The sequence below is a fragment of the Peromyscus eremicus genome, chromosome 3, assembly GCF_949786415.1.
Source record: "Peromyscus eremicus chromosome 3, PerEre_H2_v1, whole genome shotgun sequence".
In the NCBI taxonomy this organism is placed as follows: domain Eukaryota; kingdom Metazoa; phylum Chordata; class Mammalia; order Rodentia; family Cricetidae; genus Peromyscus; species Peromyscus eremicus.
The window spans coordinates 15,938,674-15,960,544 of NC_081418.1; the positions used below are offsets into that span (position 1 = coordinate 15,938,674).

Genomic DNA, 21,871 nt, shown 5'->3' on the forward strand with positions numbered 1-21,871 from the left:
TTCTATGTGTAAATATTTCTTCTGTTGCTTTTATGTAACATATACAAGAAAACACACACACACACACACACACACACACACACACACATACACACAGAGAGTTTTATTTAGTCATAAAAAGAATAAAGTGATGTCACTTGTAGGAAAATGGATGGAATTAGAGTTCATCATGTTAAGTGAAATAAACAAGACTCACCACCACCCCCAATTACTTTTTCTCTCATATGTAGAATGTATATAAATACATATATGTGTGCTTATATGTGTAAAAGGAAGACTATGGACTATGATGAGGAGAAGACTAAATGGGAAAGGGAGAAACCAAGAGAAGGTAGGAAAGAACATAGATAAAATATTACATATTTTCTCTCATAGGTTGAGAGCTCCTGCCCCTCCTCTCCCATCAGTGCACAGGAGCTCAGCCTCTGCCTCTGAGACCCTGTGGCAACGCAGACAACTTGGGAAAAGGTGTGCCATGGGTGGGCGAGACTCCCCTCTGCAGGAGCAATCCTTGCTCCTTTGGGCATCTGCACACCACAGCTCCATGACCAACCTCCCTGCCCCCCACATCCCGAGCTGCCTCCTGTGAGAAAGTCCCGCAGGATCTGACCACAGGGGTGGGACACACACTTCAGGCAGGATACCGATTCTCCAGCTCTTCTGTTTTTCTTTATAAACCAATGACAAGAGGAAGAAACTGTCTTTCTTTTCCTGTTTGTCCAGGGTCCCATGGGGGTTTCAGATAGCCCTGCAGGCCCCAATAATCTCCAAAAAGTCGCCCTGGAGCCATTGACTTCAGCCTGAGGAGCAGCAGCCACACTCTACTCCAGAGATGCCAACTGCATTCTCTTTTCCTCTCTTACTTATGAATCTTTAAAGAGAAATATGGAATATGAATTGAAGCAGGAGGACAGTTAAAAATACAACTTCAATGAGTTATATTTCACATGCAGTGCTGTTCATCCAGTTAAAAATATACAATTCGACAGAATTAATGTATTTGAATTTATGTAACCACCATCACAATCAATTTTATATTTTCATCGCTAAAAAGAAGCCCAGCTCCATTAGCAGTGACTCTCAAGGGAGGTTTCAAAAAATGGCTCCATGTGTTTCTTGAGCAATAGCTGCCCATCTTTTGTTCTTTTCCTGGGCTTAACTATTCATTCACTATCTTCCAGCTGAGCTGTGCCTACAATGGTCTCTCTGTAAAGACTTAATTAATTGATGACAGTTGGGTTTTCTTCCCTTGGGGGCACCAACCTTACATTGTTCTTGGTAAATTTGATTTTTGAATTTCTCCTGTCTTTTCCCTGGAGAATCGTGAATGGGTTGTTCTTAGGAAATTGTAGGATGTTGTGCATCAGTTTTTCAATAATTTACAATTTAAATCACACGTTTAGACACACAATTCTATTTTATCCTCCCAAACAACAGTTAAATGAAAAAAATAGCAGTATCTATAAAGTGCCTTTCTGGGCCAGGCAGTCCTAAGTGCTTCTCATATTTACAAAATTAATCTAATACTCTTCTAGTCATAATGGATTCCCAAACTGAATATACTAAAATATACTCAGCAGTGTGATAGTGTGGGGGTGCAGAACCTTTAGAATGGGATTAAAGGAGGAGAGATTATTGCCATAGACAAGGGCTTCTGGAAGGCAATCCATTCCTACCATCTCTCTTACCTCCAGAGGACTCAGCAAGAAGACCCTCATCAGACATGGAGGGTGGGCTTTGGTATTGGATCTTTCCATTTCTAGAACTCTAAGAAAGAAGTTTCTGTTATTTCAAGTTACCCAGTGCAAGGTAGTTTGCTACAGCAATACAAACAGAAGGCAAATTCTCACCATCTGAAGAGACAAGTCTGATTAAAATTAACCAGAAGCACAGAGAAGTTCCGTGATAACAAGCCCGAAGGTCATGGAGCTCTGAAGGCAGAGTAGAGGCCAGGGGTACATGCAGTGTTTCTTGTCTTGGCTCCAAACATTGCTCATTGCTTTCAACTTTCCTATTTCAGCAGCAAATTCTGACAGGGGCCTAGTTAGAACTTGAACGCAAGTACTCACAGCCCAGGCCCCATGCTATTATCAACTAAGAGCCCCCACAGATCACTTGCCCCCAAATCTCGCAAGGTTCACAGAACTTGAGTTCTTTGGCTAGGTCTATACATTGCATCCCCCTCCCCACATTGTGGACAACATGACTGAAACTTCATGTCATCAAATACATTGTTATGGCACTCAGAGTGTTTAGAGAGACCCCTCAAATGCTAACAAGTGTGATTGTATTGGATACAAAATAATATTCAAGTCAATTTCCAAGGCCAGTTTTCCCTTATTGTCCACGGCCCTCCGTAACGTCTCTCTCTGTCTCTTTCTCAGTATGTTCTATCTCAAGCATGGAACACAGCACATGGATTTAATCACCACAGCAGTGGTTTGAGTGTGTGCTCAGCTAATCAGAAAGAGCAGTGGCAAGCCCAAGAATCCATTTCAGTTGTATATCATTTTAAAAGAGTTGACATACGTGTCCTTTAGAGAGAAAAATAATCAAAGTTTACAAAGCGAAAGCCAGTTCTGACCTGCCAACTGCAATGATTGGTCGCACACAAGAGAGCTGTGGAATTCCGAGGCCATTTGGGTTGTGTTAAGTCTGCTGAAACAGCGTCGAGTTTGATGTCTGCCACTTTAAACGGTTTAATGACTTTTGGATAAGCCTTCAGAGGTAAATGGTTAAATCACCAAATGCTCCATAAAATAATTATACAAACAATTTTCTGGCTAATTATCTAACATGAACAGAAGCACACAGCTGCTAAGATATATAATTGCTGTTTCATCAGGGCTAGCTACTGTATTTACATAATTCCTTTACTGATCTTGGTGTAGTTTGGTGGAGGGAATTAACATAATATCCCATGAAATGAAAGAGTTAAAGACACAACTCTGGTCCCAGCTGGTAGATAAGAGCAGTGACTTACTCTGATATTTTTTTTAAGGCAATGGATTATAATCTTTAAATCTATGTACATTTGTATGGCATATGTAAGTCCTTAGGTGGTTATATTTAGATTAAGTTAGGGTAGAGATAAATTTTGACTCTGTTATCTGTATAATGTACATACAGAGAAATAAGCATGTAATTGGACAGTTCACAAACTGAACTCCCTCGGGGAATAAGTGGAGTAAGAAATAGAATATTATCAGAACCTCAAAATCCTGCCTTGTCTCCCCTCCAGCTCCTACTCCCTCCAAAGAGAGATGCTATCGTCATTTCTAGCTGGAGACGCACTTGGCTTGTGTTGTACTGAGTTTGAATGTGATCACAGAGTGCGTGGTTTCTCGTGTCTCTGCTGTCTTTGATCATGTTTCTAAGTTTCACTCTTTGGCAATTTGCTCACTATCACTAGTAATATGATATCCCATTGTACAAGTGAATCATATATTGCCTATCATTTTACTATTGAGAGGTTTTTGAGTAATTTCTGGTTTAACAATATTACGGATAATGATGTTTGTGTCTCTTAGTGAACATATGTCTATGCCTGAGAGTGGTGTGTGTGTGTGTGTGTGTGTGTGTGTGTGTGTGTGTGTGTGTTCCACTTTATTAGATACTGTCAAACACTTCTCCTGAAAGGTTGTACTAATTTGTACTCCCTTCAGCACTGGATGAATGGGGATAGAATTGTGAAGCATTCTAACTGATGCATGCTAAACCTAAAGGGCAATGCAAGGTAAGAAAGGCAGGAACAGTTGCTCTAAAGGAAAGGACTCCAAAGCCAAGGCCTAGTGAAGAAAGGGTCATCTGAGAAGGTAGCACAGAGGAGGAATCACATTCGAGGTATTCTGGTACACAGCACGCACACTAGAGAACACCCAACCGCACACTCCCTTTTCTCCCCAGTCTACTTGGAGCATGCTGAAGTGCTGCCTGGGTCTGAAAGACCACTCTGGAGGCTTGGGGTTGCCTCTTTTCTTAATACATAGCTGCCTTTGCTAGAGTACGACAAATACCTAACTCTGATGTAGGGTGCATCTGAGACTGAAGTGTCATAAGCTACAAGCTGTGTTCCCTAAATTCCATACACTGCAGTCCTAACCCCCGGGCTGGTGAGATGCCTCAACAGGTCAAAGGGCACGCTAGCAAGTAGGACAACCCAAGTTCAGTCTCCAGAACACACATGGTAGAAGGAGAGAACCAAACGCACACGTTGTCCTCTGACCTCCACATGTGTATCATGCGTGAGCACCCTCACTCCATACACTAACTAACTAACTAAATAACATGAAAAAATCTTAATATCCAGTGTGATGGTATTGGGGATAGGACTTCAGTTAGGTGAGTGGGTCAAGAGAGCAGCAGTCTTTATGAATGGGATTAGTGTCCTTAAAAGAGATCTCAGAGAAGACCTCTCTTGCCTTTTCACTATGTGCAGGCATAGTGGGAAGACAGTATCTGCAAGTCAGAAAGCAGGTCCTCCCCAGAACCGGATCACACTTGTTCCCTGGCCTTGCTTTTCCAGCCTCCAGAACTGTGAGGAATGAATTTCTGTTTCTAAGGGCACCATACTCTTCGGCACTGGCGTAGAGCAGCCACACCAAGATGAAGGGAAATGGTGGGTGGGGAGGTAAACCAGAGAAGAGAAAAATCACACAGATTTCTTCATGGCTTGGCCCTCCTAAGATGGACAGGAGCAGTGGGGTGGGTGGAGAAGGAGGGAAAGAGAGGAAGGAGGGAGGGAGGGAAGGAGGGAGGGAGGGAGGAAGGAATATGTTTAGAATTCTTGAAAGACGAACAATGGTTACCTTTTTGGCTTCTTGATAAAACTATTATTAACAGTCATACAGTCTCTTTAAATATAAATATACCTCTAAGAAGTAACTCGCTGTTTTCCCAATTGAGTTACATCTGCATTAGCAGATTAGGAAAGTCCTCCTCAGTCACATTGAGGAATGCCAGGCAGGAGGTCATGTGACTTTGCTATCATGCCTCTAGATCTATTTACTGCCTCACCTACCCAAATTTAAACTCATTCATTGATTAAGTTGATTTTTACCATTTTAGAGTAATTTTAGGCAAAAGTTCTTAACCAGATTCACAGACAGACTTCAAGGGGTTTCTGGTTCTTCTGATCTCACATGCCTGGATGGTGGGTTGACCTCTGCTATAAGATTCTCACGGGAGTCTGTCAAAAACACTCTTTAAAAAAGCATACTGCTATAGGGATGTGCTGCGTAAAGGAATATGACCATGGATTCAATAACATGCAGTTACCGAGATAGAAAATGCCGAATTAAATATAGCAATAAGATGCCTGAAAGAATAATATCTTCAAAAATGTAGAATAATGTGCTGTGCTTGATTATTAAAATGTAAAATAAGAGGCATGTTCAGAGAAATAAAGATTGAAACAGTTCACCATCAAATTTAAGTCCTTACCAAAGGAACTCATTAAAGATTGTGGTGATTTGAATGAAAACGGCCCTCATAGACACACAGATTTAATGATTTGGTCCACAGTTGTTGAACTATTTGGGAAGGTTAGGAATTATGGTCTTATTGGAGGAGGTGTGTCACTGGAGGTGGGCTTTTAGATTTTAAAGTCTGTTCCATTTCCGGTTAGTTCTCTTTGTTTCCTGCTGGTGCCTAGGGATGTATTCTCTCAGGTACTGCTCCAGCCTTGTGCTTGTCTGCCTGCTGCCATGCTCTGCCATGATTGCCACTAACTCTAACCCTCTGGATCTCTAGCAAGTTCCAGATTTAATGCTTTCGTCTATAGCTTTCCTTGATCATAGTTTCACAGTGGTGGGACTCTAACTAAGACACAGACATGCTTCAGGAAATGATCATTTTAATCCCAAAGAAATGGAGATCAAGAAGGAAACATGAGCCCAAAAATTTATAAACACGTTTGTTAATCTAAGAAGCATTTTTTTAAAAAGACAACTAAGGGATTTCCAAATGTAAAATTAAAATCCTAGAGGACATTAGCATGGTCACAGAGAGGATGAGAAACTGAAATTAGAAAGTACAAGTTCATCATATAATATTTAGGATGAAGACGGAGACCTGCTTCACTCTGGACTTTAAACAGGAATTGTTTAAAAGCTTAAAAGTGAGTAAGGGGAAAACACACACAGGAAAGAAAGGACTGAAGAATACTGTATCACCCCAATAATGAACAGAAGTAGAAAAAAGTGAGACAATATAGCAGTAATCTTAGTAAATGTGAGCAGATTGACTTGCTCAGGGTGGAGATCCTTAGATTCAGATATGAAACCCATCTTCACACTGCTGTGGGAGAGAAGAGCAACACGGTGAAGTTTGGAGATGGAGAGCGTGGAGGAAGTCCAGGGAGTAAGACAGCCACGAGGGAATGCTGAGGGGTGGCTGTCAGAGGCACTAGCCTAAATCGGAATGTCTTCACCATTTCAGGCTCCTGATGTGGTCAGTGAGTGGAGCCGAGAGAATTTATGGAAGGCATTTCTCTATTCTCCATTTAGAAACAGATCAAGGAGTAAATACTGAAAAAAATTGGTATTTTGACTAACACAATTAGTTCAGATTAAAGCAAATCTGTAAGGAAGCCCATATTATTCAAATAGAGAATTTATTCCTTTCAAGCACATTATGGTAGTAATCTGAACAGCAAAGAATGGAGAATAGACTTCCTTCTCCTTCCACAGTACAATATCAGACACAGACAACAACCAAAGAGCCAGGCAAACGCCTTATGTTCAGAACCTAAAATAATCTTATTAATATTTATGAATCAGAGAATAAGTGATAATGGAACTTATGAAATATTTAGAACTCAATGACCACAAAACAGTACCTATAAAAGCTTTTTGTGTGGCTTCAAATTTGCATTCATTAAGATGATGTGGTAACTGCAATTATAAAGGTTATTTATTGTTGAGGTTGTGGAGGGAGATGAGGATTAGCTTCCTTTGGAGGCATGTTCATCTGAGAAGAGCTAGATGCAGAGGACTAGGGGGCTAACTCAGTGGTAGATCATTTGCCCAAAGAACACAAAGCCTGTAGATCCATTCTCCCAGCACCTCAAAGCAAGCAAGCAAACAAACAAACAAACAAACAAAGCCAGATGATAGAAGATAGGAAGGAAGAAGTAGAGGAAAAACTTAAAGGAAAATGCCCATGAGAAGAACTCAGTGAAAATCACTACAGGAGATGCCCGTGTTTCTCAGACCTGCCTTTGGAAAAGTCCCGTTTCAAAGCAAGAAAACGCACAGTGGTCTTGGTCATATGCTAATCTCTCACAAGCGACATGGAAAGTACATTACTGTTTAGGTCATGACTCTCCTGTAATTGCTAGGGTTTCCATTTCCCACATCCTATTGACATCACTGCTAAAATTTGTACTGCTCTTATGTAGAGTCATTGTGCATTTTAAATAGAAATGTATGCTAAAATTTTAAAACGTCAACCAAGATGAATATACTCCATCCCCCAAAAGCAAACTTCAGTCTGTCTTGGCAGTCTAACAAAGAGCAGGCACTTCCCTTTCATTGATTATCTAAATGATATTTTCTCTGCAGTTCACTTTGACAGACCCGTGTCAGATAGTTCTTATGGGTTCCCATTTCACATGAAAGAACTGACTCTACAGCATGACTGAGACTAGCCCCACTCTCTAATAAGTAGGTAAAAAAGGCTTGGGGCCCTTTGGGACCTTCCTGAGGTCACACGCATCTAAGGAGTGGAGCCAGAGTTTCAGTGAATACTGTGCAGCAACCACAATTTAAACAAAATTCAGAATTCTCTTGTCCACTTTGATTGCTCACGCATCCTTAAGATGCACAAGGGATTGTGTCTGTAAAGCCATTCTGACAGCCAATTACACCCCTGCTCCCTGTCTCTCTACTCGACAGGACATGTTCAGGGCCCCAATTCTTAGAAGGATGGCGTCCTTCTCTTAGGGTCATCTCTCTCAGACCAACAGTAAGAGAAGACAGTTGAAAATAGGGAGGAAAGAAACTAAAACTCTAGTTTCCTCTAAAAAGGAAAACAAAATATATATATTAAAAAGGCAAGAACTAAATACATGTAAATCTTGACAGATAATGATTGATTTATTTTACCTTGGAAACAAAAACGGTCCAAGCCGACTAGTTCAATTAATCACTGTAGTAGCTACAATGTATAGCAGGTAGTTTTCCCCACAATTTGGTTTTCTATCCAATAGACACAATTCAATACAAAAGACAGAAAAATTGGCCAAAACCAACCTGCATGGGAGGAGGATGAACCAAGTTTATTTTAAATAGTGTTTTAGAAAAGACTACCAACAGCCAGACCAGTATTTAAACAGCCATGGACTGATAGAATCTTCCATAGACCCTTTATGCTGTGTGTGGGTGCAACTAGTGTTTTTCACTGGGAGAGTTCTGTGGCTGTGGGGCACTTAGTCATGGATTTTCTGCAACAATTCCACAAGGAGCAAAAATGTGCTGGAAATAACTGAGAAACTTCAGAACCAGAACACTGGTTGTGTTTTCCCTCAAGTCAGCAGAAGGTCAGACTGCAGAGGCAGAGAGAGTGACCTGGATGCAACAGAATTTACATAACTCTTGGAGAAAACTGAACCCGACATTACAGAAATGGTACAAATGAGCTATTGCCCAGTCTAACTGAAAGTCCATTATCCAAATGAACCGGTGTCGTTCATCAAGGCACTGATATCCTTGCTTATCCAAGATGGGTGCTTAATTCAGTTTTTGTTTCAGTAACAAAACACCTGAAGTTGGATATTTTACAAAGAAATGAGTTTTATTTGACTCATGATTCTGGAGACTGGAAAATCCAAACATGGTTCTGGAGTCTGGTGAGGGATCCCCAGGGCTATAGCATGACACTATAGAGAAGTAGAAAAGGAAATTGGTGCATTTCAGAAAAGACTGAGAACATCGGGGGTGGCTCTGCTTCAAAACAACCCACTCCACTAACCTGGTCCAATGAGCACCGTATTAGTGTCTTCAAACATGGCGTCTTTCCATGAGCCTTGCCTCTGAAAGATCTGCCACCTCTTGTATTATTGCACCAGGAGTCACATTTCCAGCACATGAACTTCTGGGATATAGTCAAACAAATCCCCACCATAGCAGGGGCCCATCATACCCTCAAGTCACCTCCATAAAAAATCAGCCTGATTATCCTCTACCAGCCTACAACATAGATTTTAGGACGGGGAAGACATTGCTAATAAAAACTATACACTTAATGCTGAATAATTTTCAAAGTGATTTCACATCCATTCTTCAATTCCACCCTCCAAAGAACCTTGTAAAATATTCTCTGCATTCTTCAGGTCAGAGAAAACAAGATTTGAGGAGGATGACATACGTGTATACTGTTAAGGGACCTAGATCACAGCTCATGGACTATCAACTGCCATCTCTTCTACTAGAGTCTCGTCCTACCTCAGCCCAGATCAGTCTTTTTTCAGATGACACTCTAGTCATAGAATAGCCAGGACTAGCAGCATGACCTTCCCAATCCTGCCCCTGTGAGGCACTTCCTCTACAGTTATGAAAGAGACAACAGGAAGTAGCGTGTCCGGAGTCGTGTACACTCCAGTTTCTGGAGAGAGTCTTTTCTCCACTGGGCCCAGGCTCAGCCTGAAGCCAGAAATCTGCTAACTGCCATCATGTTGCCTTGCTTCCGCAGTGGGAAAGACAGGGTGTTTACTCTCTTCCAAAGAGTCATGGGAGATTTGGGCTCACTGTTCTTCCCATTCTGCTCTGTGAGATGAAATAAAAATGTAAACTCATAATTGAAACTGTTTAGGTCCTGAAAAGGGCCTGTTGTATGCAAAGACACTGGTATTGGGTTTTCTGCAACTTTGCTTCAGATGCAGATTCTGAATTTTAGTCTAAAATATATTTCCTCTATAATAACAAGAGAAACTGTGAACTATAGTATTGGTTGCTTGTTGTACAAAGCCATAGGTCTGAAAATAACAGGGTGTATGAAGATGGTTCAAAAACCAGTAGGTAACAAAATCTAAATGGGTGGCAGAAAATGGCACCTGATGAAAAATGCTCTAGAACAGAGGTTCTCAACCTTCCTAATGCTGTGACCCTTTACTACAGTTTCTCATGTTGTGGTGACCCCCAACTATAAAATTATTTTAGTTGTTACTTCATAACTGTACTTTTGGTACTGTTGTGGATCTTAATGTAAATATCAGTATCTTCTGACGGTCTTAAGTAACCCCTGTGAAAGGGTCTTTCAACCTCCAAAGGGGTCACAACACACAGGTTGAGAACTGCTGATCTAGAGGAGTCAGGATAATGGATGTTAAACGTACATTATCAGAGAGTCCCAGTTCCTACAAGGAAAGATTTTACTGGAGTGGTGCACATACAGATAACAATGATGCTGGATAGAACTTCAAAACAAAACACAACAGTTGATGGGACTGGAGAATTATCAGCAGTAGGCAGAGACAGGGGAGTATGCGCCCCATGACCTATGAAAGAACACAGTTATTCTCAGAAGAGAATCCCAGGTCTTTGTGCGGCACAGAGTTTATGAAGTCAAGCAAAACCCCACACTCTGTTTGAACTGAAGGAATACAAAAGACTAGGTGGATAGACAAAAAGACTGGAAACTCCTCAGAAAAGATGGAATCATGGCACTGATAGAGAGTGCTGAATTCTGTATATTAATTTTTTTTCAAATCCTTGATTGACTTCTGTTTTAAAAGATAGTCCTATCTCAGATCACTGCTGGTGTCCCGGCCAGCGGGATCTTCAGCAGAGACCCTAGAAGGGGGAATGGCAAATGAAGGGACAAGAGACACAAAGAATTGACAGCAAGACAGTATTCTGATCAAGCTGCAAAATTTTATTTTTCTCAGGTGGGTTTTATAGTAAGCAGACCAGGAAACTTTCTTTGGGAAAAGATCAGGGGACTGTTGAGTTGCCAAGCAACCCAACCAAGCAACCTAACCACAAAACATTGTTTCTAATGGTCACTGTAGCAGAAAGATAAGGAAATGTTAAGTTATTTTCTAATAACTCAGGACTTGTCCAGGCATGTCAAAAGTTTCTGGTTAGTGGTTTAATACTGGACAACAGAAACTTAACTCAGGCAGGCAATATGGCATGGCTCTTAAAATTGTCTTCAGCATGCTGGGTATTTTTTCTAGTGATGTGACAAAGCACTATGACCAAGGCAACTTATAGAATTAATGCAGGCTTACAGTATCACTGGTGAGTCCCATGACCCGGTGGTGGGGAGCACGGCAGCAGACAGGCAGGCATTGGGCTGGAGCGATAGTTGAGAGCTTACGCCTTATCCACAAACAGGAAGCAGAGGGAGCTCACTGGGAATGGCCTGGGTTTTTGAAATCTCAAAGTTCACTCCCAGTAACACACCTTCTCCAATAGGCCATACATCTTAAGCCTTCCCAAATAGTTCGACCATCTGAGGACCAAGCATTCAAATACATGAGCCGATGGGAACCATTATCATTCAAACTACCACCTTGGGGATACCTGAAACTTATAACAATATGCTGTAAGATACAAACAATATTTACTATAGGAGATAATTAGAATACTTGTCATCTCACACATGTCTCACACACATTTCAGTGACAAAAACAGCTAAAGACCACTTAACACATGACTATTGTACAAAAAAAAAACCAATTTAATTAACTTTAGTTCTTATGTTATACATGATAATCTAAACTTGTTCACCCTACACATCTGGCATTTTGCATCATTTAATCTCCCCACTTCTTAACCACTTATCCACATTTGTAGGCTCATTCTCTATTCCATGTATTCAAGTTCTTTTTAAAGCAAATATTCCTTATGTAGATAAGACTCCACATAATTTTGCTATCAAAAAGGTGATAACATCTCTTAATATCAATGGACTCAATGCAACAATAAGAAGACAAAGGCTAACAGAATGGATATGAAAACAGGATCCATCCTTCTACAGCATACAAGAAACACACCTCAACATCAAAGACAGTATTACCTCAGAGTAAAGGGTTGGGAAAAGATTTTTCAATCAAATGGACCTAAGAAGAAAGCCAGTGTAGCTATCCTAATATCTAACAAAATAGACTTCAAGCTAAAATTAATCAAAAGAGATGGAGAAGGACATTTCATATTCATCACAGGAAAAATTCACGAAGATGAAGTCTCAGTTCTGAACATCTATGTCCCAAATACAAGGGAACCCACATTTGTAAAAGAAACATTACCAAAGCTTAAATCACACATCAAAACCCACACACTAAGAGTGGGAGACTTCAACACCCCACTTTCACCAATAGACAGGTTTGCCAGACAGAAACCTAACAGAGAAACAAGGGAACTAACAGATATTATGACTCAAATGGACTTAATGGAGTTAATAGGCATCTACAGAACATATCATCCAAACACCAAAGAATATACCTTCTTCTCAGCACCTTGTATCTTATCAGACCACCTTGGGTTAAAGTTAGAGTTCAACAACATAAACTACAGAAAACCTACAAACTCATGGAAACTGAACAACTCTCAACTGAATCACCACTGGGTCAAGGAAGAAATAAAGAAAGAAATTAAAGACTTCCTAGTATTCAATGAAAATGAGTGTACAACATACCCAAACTTATGGGGCACTATGAAAGCAGTGATAAGAGGAACATTCATAGCACTAAGTGCCTATATGAAGAATTTGGAGAACTCTAGCAGTTTAACAGCACACCTGAAAGCTCTAGAACAAAAAGAAGCAAACTCACCCAGGAGGAGGAGATGACAGGAAATAATCAAACTGAGTTGAAATCAATAAAATAAAAACAAAGAGAACAATACAAAGAATTAATGAAACAAAGAATTGGTTCTTTGAGAAAATCTACAAGACATACCCTTATCCAAACTAACCAAAAGGTAGAGAGAGAATAACCAAATTAACAAAATTAGAAATGAAAAGGGAGACATAACAACGGACACTTAGGAAATCCAGAGAATTAGTAGGTCATACTTCAAAAATATGTACTCCACAAAATTGGAAAAATCTAAAAGAAATGGACAATTTTCTGGATAGGTACCATGTACCAAAATTAAATCAAGGCCAGATAAGCAATTTAAATAGTCCTATAACCCCTATGTAGATAGAAACAGTCACTAAAAGTCTCCCAACCAAAAAAAGCCCATGGCCAGATGGTTTCAGTGCAGAATTCTAGCAGAGTTTCAAAGAAGAGCTAATACCAATACTCCTCAAATTGTTCCACACAGTAGAAATAGAAGGAATATTGGCAAATTCTTTTTATGAGGCCATAGTTACCCTGATACTCAAATCACACAAAGATCCCACAAAGAAAGAGAATTATAGACTAATCTCCATCATGAACACTGATGCAAAAAGTCTCAATAAAATACTGGCAAACCGAATCTAAGAACACATAAAAAAAATTATCCACTATGATCAAATAAGCTTCATCCCAGACATGCAGGGATGGTTCAATATATGAAGATTTGTCAAAGTAATCCACCATATAAACAAACTGAAAGAAAAAAAACATGAACATCTTGTTAGGTGCTAAAAAAGTCTTTGACAAAATCCAACACCCTTTCATGATAAAGGTTCTAGAGAGATCAGGGATACAAGATACATACTTAAACATAATAAAAGCAATATTCAGCAAGCCAACAACAAATTAAATGGAGAGAAACTCAAAGGGACTTCACTAAAATCAGGAACAAGACAAGGCTGCCCACTCTCTACATATCTTTTCAATATTGACCTTGAAGCTCTAGCTAGAGCAATAAGGCAACAAAAGGAAATCAAGGGGATACAAATTGGAAATGAAGAAGTCAAACATTCACTATTTACAGATGAAATGATAATATATGTAAGTGTGTAGATGAATTTCTAAACAGTCTTATCAAATAAGAAACAGAGCCAAATACAGGGGTGAAAGCCATAGAAATCAGAGTGATAGCCACTAACTAAACTTAGCTCACCACATTGCCATAGCTTCCCAAGAGAACCTCTTCCTGTCTAACCTGTGCCTTTATTGCCTTGCTGTTCTGCCCTCTCATTGGCTCTTAACCCAGCCACCTCACTTCCTTGTCACTGCCTATCAGACCTCCAGTTCTCTATGGTTGGTACTGAAATTAAAGGTGTGCCTCACCACACTTGCCTGTGTCCTTGAACACAGAGACAGTGCCTGCCATGTGATTGGATTATGGGTGTGTGCTACCATTGCTTGACTTCTGTTTATGGCTGGCTATGACCTCTGATCTCCAGGAAAACTTTATTTATTAACATACAAATAAAGTATCACCACATAAGTGAACCCAAAAATTCAACCAGGGAACTCCTACAGCTGATAAACACCTTCAGTAATGTGGCTGTATACAAGATTAACTAAAAAATAAAATCAGTAGCCCTCCTTTATACAAATGATAAATGGGCTGAGAAAGAAATCAGAGAAATAACACCCTTTACAATAGTCACAAATAGTATAAAATATCTTGGGGTAAGTCTAACCAAACAAATGAAAGACCTGTATGACAAAAACTTTAAGTCTTTGAAGAAAGAAATTGAAGACGATATCAGAAAATGGAAAACTCTCCAATGCTCTTAGATTGGCAGAATTAACCTAGTAAAAATGGCAATCTTACCAAAAGCAGTCTACAGATTCAGTGCAATACCCATCAAAATCCCAACACAATTTTTTAGAGACCTTGAAAGAACAATACTCAACTTCATATGGAAAAAAAACCCAGGATAGCCAAAAAAGTCCTGTATAATAAAAGAACTTCTGGAGGTATCACCATCCTTGACTTCAAGCTCTACTATAGAGCTATAGTAATAAAAACAACATGGTATTGGCATAAAACAGACAGGTGGATCAATGGAATTGAATTGAAGACCCTGACATAAATCCACACACCTACGAACACCAGAGTTGTGACAAAGAAGCCAAAACTATACACTGGAAAAAAGAAAGCATCTTCAACAAATGGTGCTTTGCATGTAGAAGAATGGAAATAGACCCTTATCTCTTGCCTTGCACAAAACTCAAGTCCAAGTGGATCAAAGACCTCAACATTAACCCAGTTACACTGAAAAGGATAGAAGAGAAAGTGGGAAGTAACCTTGAATGCATTGGCACAGGAGACAACTTCCTAAATATAACACCAGCAGCACAAACACTGAGATTGACAATTAATAAATGGGTCCCTCTGAAACTGAAAAGCTTCTATAAGGCAAAGGACATTGTCAAAAGATAAAATGGCAGCCTACAGAATGGGAAAAGATCTTCACCAACCCTACATCTGACTTAGGGCTAATCTCCAAAATATATAAAGAACTCAAGAATCTAGACATCAAAATACCAAATAATCCAATTTACAAAATGGAGTACAGATTTAAACAGAGAATTTTCAACAGAAGAATCTCAAATGGCTGAAAGACACTTAAGGAATTGCTCAACATCCTTAGCCTCAGGGAAATGTAAATCAAAGCAACTCTGAGATACCATCTTACACCTATCAGAATGGCTAAGATCAAAAACACTGAAGACAGCTTATGTTGGAGAGGATGTGGATCAAGGGGAACACTCCTCCACTGCTGGTGGGAGTGCAAACTTGTATAGCCACTTTGAAAATCAGTATGGCAGTTTCTCAGAAAATTGGAAATCAGTCTACCTCAAGATGCAGCTATACCAATCTTGGGTACATACCCAAGGAATGTTTAATCACACTACAAGGACACTTGCTTAACTATGCTCATAACAGCATTATTTGTAATACCCAGAACCTGGAAACAACCTAGATGCCCCCCAACTGAAGAATGGATAAAGAAAATGTGGTACATTTACACAATGGAATATTACTCAGCAGTAAAAAAACAATGACATTGTGAAATTTGTAGGCAAATGGATGGAACTAGAAAAAAAATCCTGAGTGAGGTTACCCAGACCCAGAAAGACAATCACGGTGTGTACTCACTCATAAGTGGATATTAGATGTAAGCAAAGGATAACCAGGCTACAATCCACAGCCCCAGAGAAGCTAAGTAGCAAGGAGGACCCTAAGAGGGACACATGGATTTCCCTGGAAGGGGAAATAGATGAGATCTCTTGGGTAATCTGGGGATGGGGACAGGTGTTAAGGGGAGGGGATGGGGGGAAAGGAACATGAGGGAATGGGTTGGTCAAGTTGGGGTTGGACAGAGGGAAAGAGTAACAAAAGAGATAGCTTGATAGAGGGGGCCCTTTGGGGGTTAAGGAGAAACCTGGCGCCAGGGAAACTCCCAGGAATCCACAAGGATGGCCCCAGCTAAGACTCCTAGCAATAGTGGAGAGGGTGCCTGAACTGACCTTCTCCTGTAATCAGATTGGTGAGTACCCTAATTGTCAACAGAGAGCCTTCATCCAGTAACTGATAGAAGCAGATGCAGAGATCCACAGCCAAGCACTGGGCCGAGCTCCGAGAGTCCAGTTGAAGAGAGGGAGGAAGGATTCTATGAGACTGGGGTGGGGGTGGCGTGGGGGGTGGGGTCAAGATCATGACAGGGAAACCCACAGAGACAGCTGACCTGAGCTAGTGGGAGCTCACAGACTTTGGACTGACAGCTATGGAGCCTGCATGGGACTGACCTAGGCAACCGTGGGTGACAGTTGTGTAGCTTGGTCTGTTTGTGGCCCTTAGCAGTGGGACCAAGGTCTGTTCCTGGCAAATGAGCTGGCTTTTTGGGACTGATTCCCTATGATGGGATGACTTGCCCACCCTTGATGCAGGGGGAAGACCTTGGTCCTGTCTCAACTTGATATGTTATGCTTTGTTGACTCCCATGGGAGGCCTGCCCTTTTTTGAACAGAGGAGGAGTGGATGGGAGGTAGGGGGAGGTAATGAGAAGAGTGGAGGGAGGGAAAACTGTGGTTGGTATGCAAAATAAATGAAAAAAAAATGATAAAATAAAAGGTGAAGCTGCTTAATTCAGTTGTGAACAGTAGATGTATGAATAGGATTTCAAAGATCCTAAGGAGAAATGGTCTTGTGGTCTTTTGAAAGAAAACGACCCCCAAAGGGAGGAGCACTAATGGGAGGTGTGGCCTTGTGGGAGTAGATGTGGCCTTGTTTAAGTGTGTCACTAGGCAGGGCAGGGACTTTTTAGGTCTCATATATGCTCAAGCTCCACCCAGTGAGACAGACCATTTCCTATTGACTGTGAGTCAAAAATGTAAGAACTCTCAGCTCCTTCTCCAGTACCATGTCTGCCTGCATGCTGCCTTGCTTCCCACCATGACAATAATGGACTAAACCTCTGAACTGTAAGACAGCCACCACAGTTAAATGTTTTCCTTATAAGAGTTGCTGTGGTCACAGTGTCTTTTCACAGTAATAGGAACACTAAGACAGACTTCTAGGAGGCTGAAAGGTTGAGAGAAGTTTGCAGATGCTGAACCACGTGGGCTATAGAATTAGGAGTCTGGGTCATTGGTAAAAGATTTTGGTAAACACTTTGGAATTTCCACCAAAATACCAAAGAATCCTCAAGAATAAAGGGCATGTAAAAATTAATATGCTTACCCAGAAGCTGAGAAAATGAAATTGATCCAGTTTAGCATGAAGTCAAGCTTCTAGAAGCTGATGGCAATTTCTCAATCACTTGATTGTTTTCTTGGATGAAGTGTGACACTCTTCAGAGTACAATAACATGTTACAATCTTTACATTCTCTACAATGTACATATAGCACCCAGCATACAATTAAAAATTGCTAGACATACAAAACTAGGAAGATGCAAAGTAGGAAGAAAAAGCTATTAGAGATAGTATGGTTTTGGATTTTATGATGGCTATCACATTTAAGTTAAAGATGCTAAAGGAAAGTATCGTGTGTGTGTGTGTGTGTGTGTGTGTGTGTGTGTGTGTGTGTGTAGCACACGCATGTGAACACATGAACATACACAACTTTAGAAGAGATTTAAGACAGAAATGAAACCAAAGGAAACTTATCTGAAACTTTTAAAAAATTAACAGATAGATGAGCTTGAAACACATTTTTTGTTTGTTTTGTTTTTTGACACGGGGTTTTTCTGTATAGTTTTGGTCCCTGTCCTGGATCTTGCACTATAGACCAGACTGGCCTCGAACTCACAGAGATTTGCCTGGCTCTGCTTCCTGAGTGCTGGTATTAAAGGCGTGCACCACTTCGACCTGGCAAAAACACAATTTAAAAAACAGAATAAAAAGTTAATGAGCTTAAAGACAGATCATTCAAATTGAAATACAGAGAAGGACGTAGGGAGAAATGAGCAGCCACAGTAACATGTGAGTCAGGATTAAGCAACCTTACATACAAGTAAATCAATTTTTCATAGAGGAAAGAATAGAGGAGAATTTTTAATAATGGCTTAATATATATTTTTTTAAAAAATCAAAAAATAAACCCCACAGCCCATAGATCAAGCTTGTTCAGTAAACCCCAAAAGGATGAAAACGTGGATAGCTACATTTAGGCTCATCATAGAAAAACTACTGGTAGTCAACCATAAATGAAAAGAATTTGAGGAGGTAGAATGCAGATAGCTAAGCACAAGAGGCAATGGAATAAGAAGCCCCAAGGACATGGAAGCCAAAACACAATAGAAGGATGCTAAAATCAAAACCAAACAAACATTGTTATGGTTCAAATCTGAAACGTCCCCACAGGCTCTGATTTTAAATGCTTATTCTCCAGCTCAGAGAAAGAGAGATATGGAAGACTGTGGAGCCTGTGGGTGAGCGTCCCTAGGGATAGACTTCTGAAGCCCACTGTCTGCTTCCTAGTCCTGTACTCTGAGGAGACTGCTTCCCCTGCCATGGCCAGAGCTGCCCTACCATGCCTTCTCCACTCCAATGGGGCTGAAATCTCCTAAAACCAGGAACCTTCCCTCCATTAAATTGTGTCTATAGGGTATTCAGGCCCCAGCAACTCAAAGGTAACAATAAGTTCTGGAAGTTAATATCAAGTGAAACTGAAAGCCACCTCAGATCAATGTGAGAATCTTAGTACTACCAGAACATAATGTAAAGTATGCCAAGGATCCTAAACATCTGATTTTTAAAAACTTTCTGCCAACTAAATACTAAAAGTTCCTCCAAGAAGGAACATACAGGCCAGAAATTCAGATCTCCAGGAAGGCAGGGGGAGCAGTGGAACTCGTAAATGAGGTCATGTCTCCTGTAATGACAGGCATGTGTTCTGAGAAACTTTTCTTCACACAGTTGTAGCACAGGGGAAACATCGCAGCTCCTGCTTACTAGTCCACCAGTATCACTTACTACATCATAGGCCCTAGGGAATCATCTATTGCGTCCAGGCTACAAATTTCCACAACCTAGTGCAGTATTGAAATGTATAAGCAATTGCAACTCACAGGTAAGTATTGACACATTTAATCATAGCTAAGCATAGAAAAAGCGTAGTGATACATGGGTAGAAGATTAAAGTAGCATGCCTATTTAGGACACTTACATTAATGTGTTCGGGAAGCTTTTCTAGGTGAGTCAGTGAGTAGCTGTGGAGTGGATGTCAAGCCTCAAACAGGAGTGCAAACCACTGGGGACTTTATGAACACTGTGCCCTTAGCTACAATGAGAGCAGGAAAATATTTTTCTTTCTTCAATAATAAATTAACTAACTATAGCTTGTAACAACTTTTTAAACTATAAACTTTCTCTTCTTTTTCACGTTTTTGATCCTATTGTAATAACATATATCTTAAAACAAAAACACATTTCATAGCTGTTCAAAATATTTTCTTTCTTTTTATCCTTACTTGCTAAGATTCTTTTGTATTTTAAATATTTTTTCCCCATTCTGACAATATCAAGTACATTCAGGGTAATATAGCCATAAACCCTTTTCTGGGCTAAACTTTTTTTGTTTTTAAAAGCAAAACAATTCACACAAAACCACACATTGGTCTAGGCCTACAGAGTGAGGGCCATTGAGCACACCATCTCCAGCTCCACACTGTGCTTTAGGACAAAGAGCACAGACAGAGCTATGTTCTTATGATATTCTTATGATCAGTGTTTTCATATTAAAGATATTCTAAAGGATCTGCATTCTACAACCAACTATAAAAGTATTTAAGCAGAAGACATAAGCTTTAAAATAGCAACAAAGGGTGTACTTACTATTTCAATGAGTAATAAAGTCATTCATTGTTATTATCAAGTCTGAACTGTACATAATAGTGTACACTATACTTTTATATAATTAAGAGCTCAATGAGTTTGTTTGCACTAACACCATCATAATCTCATGAGTAATGCATTGCACTACAATGTTATGGTTGATACAGTTGATATGAATTTTGCAGTTCCGTTGTAATCTTCTAGGATCAGTACATGCTTGAGGTCTGTTATTAATCAAAACATCATTATACAGGTCACAACCATATGTGCAAAGTTATAAAATACCATATTTGAAAAGCTATTTGTCAGTGAATTAATAATGAGAATAGTTTATTGTAGACAATTTTAATGTATGTATTGTTAAAATATATGATAACAACAGCACAAGAAAAGGTCAGTGTATCAATGAAATTGTACTTTATCCATGAGGAGTAGAAAATTAATTGATCATAGACTAGGATAGTCTAAGCACATATACTTATTGCTAAAAAGCAATATGGAGGACAATAAATAAAAAGCCAGCAAGAAAAACTAAATGCAACACTAAAAGTTAATTTATTACTTTTTATAAATTTATTAAATTTATTTCCTCAATATGTAACAGGAAAGAAGAGGCAAAAATGTAGAGAGTACAAAGAACAAACAAATAAGATGGTAGACAAATCCAATGACACCAATAATTAGATCAAGTGTGAATGAACTCTCCCTCTAATTTACGGACTCCACTCTCCCAGACTGTCAGAAAAACAATGACAATGAGTACACAACTACATACTGTGTACAGGGAAGGTATTCTAAATATAAGTACACAGACTAACAGTTAAATGATGGGGCTTGATATACCATGTACATGTTCAATTAAAGAAATCTAGTACAGTCATATTAATCTGTTATGGTTTGGATATGAAGTATCTCCCAAAGGGTGACAAAAGTAGCCTAGTCTTCACCACAAGTAGTGTTCATAGGTGGGCCTGTGGGAAAGGTTGGGTCCTGAGGGTTCTGCTATCATCAATGTATTAATCCATTGGCTGATACAATACTTTAATAAGCTTTCAGGAAGTGGGAAAAGGAAGGACCTCATTGGAAGAAGTACATTAACTGGAAGGGTATTGTCTTAGTCATTGTTCTATTGCTGTGAAGAGACATCGTGACAAAGGCACCTCTCATGAAAGAAAGCATTTAATTGGAGAGTTGCTTACAGTTTCAAAGGCTTCATCCATTATCATCATGGCAGGGAGCATGGCAGTGGGCAGGCATGGTGCTGGAGAAGTAGTTGAAAGCTACATCTTAATTTGAAGAGAGAGAGAGAGAGAGAGAGAGAGAGAGAGAGAGAGAGAGAGAGAGAGAAAGTCTAGGCCTGGCATGGGCTTTTGAAATCTCAAAGCCTATCCCCATGACACACTTCGGCCAACAAGGCCACACCTCTTAATCCTATCAAAGAGTTCCACTCCCTGGTGACTAAGCATTCAGATATATGATTCTATGAAGCCATTCTCATTCAAACCACCACACTCCACTCCTTACTCTGCTTAGGCTTGTAGCAATATCATAAGCCGAAAAATGCATTCAGTCTAACTTCAAAAATCCCCATAGTCTATCACAGTCTTAACACATTTAGTCTGAGACTCATGCAATCTCGTAACAGTAACCTCCTGTAAAATCAAAATCAAAAAGCAGATCACATACTTCCAACAC

At 39.9% G+C, this 21,871-nt stretch overlaps 1 long non-coding RNA gene across 1 annotated transcript; it reads right to left on the reverse strand.

Annotated features, from left to right (window-relative positions):
- Positions 1-417: 417 nt before the first annotated feature.
- On the reverse strand, positions 418-16,482 carry LOC131905648 (uncharacterized). Its single transcript, XR_009378003.1, has 3 exons — positions 16,367-16,482; positions 1,689-1,767; positions 418-871 (listed from the first exon to the last, which is right to left on the reverse strand). It is a non-coding gene; the product is annotated as an uncharacterized LOC131905648 (long non-coding RNA).
- Between the last annotated feature and the right edge of the window lie 5,389 nt (positions 16,483-21,871).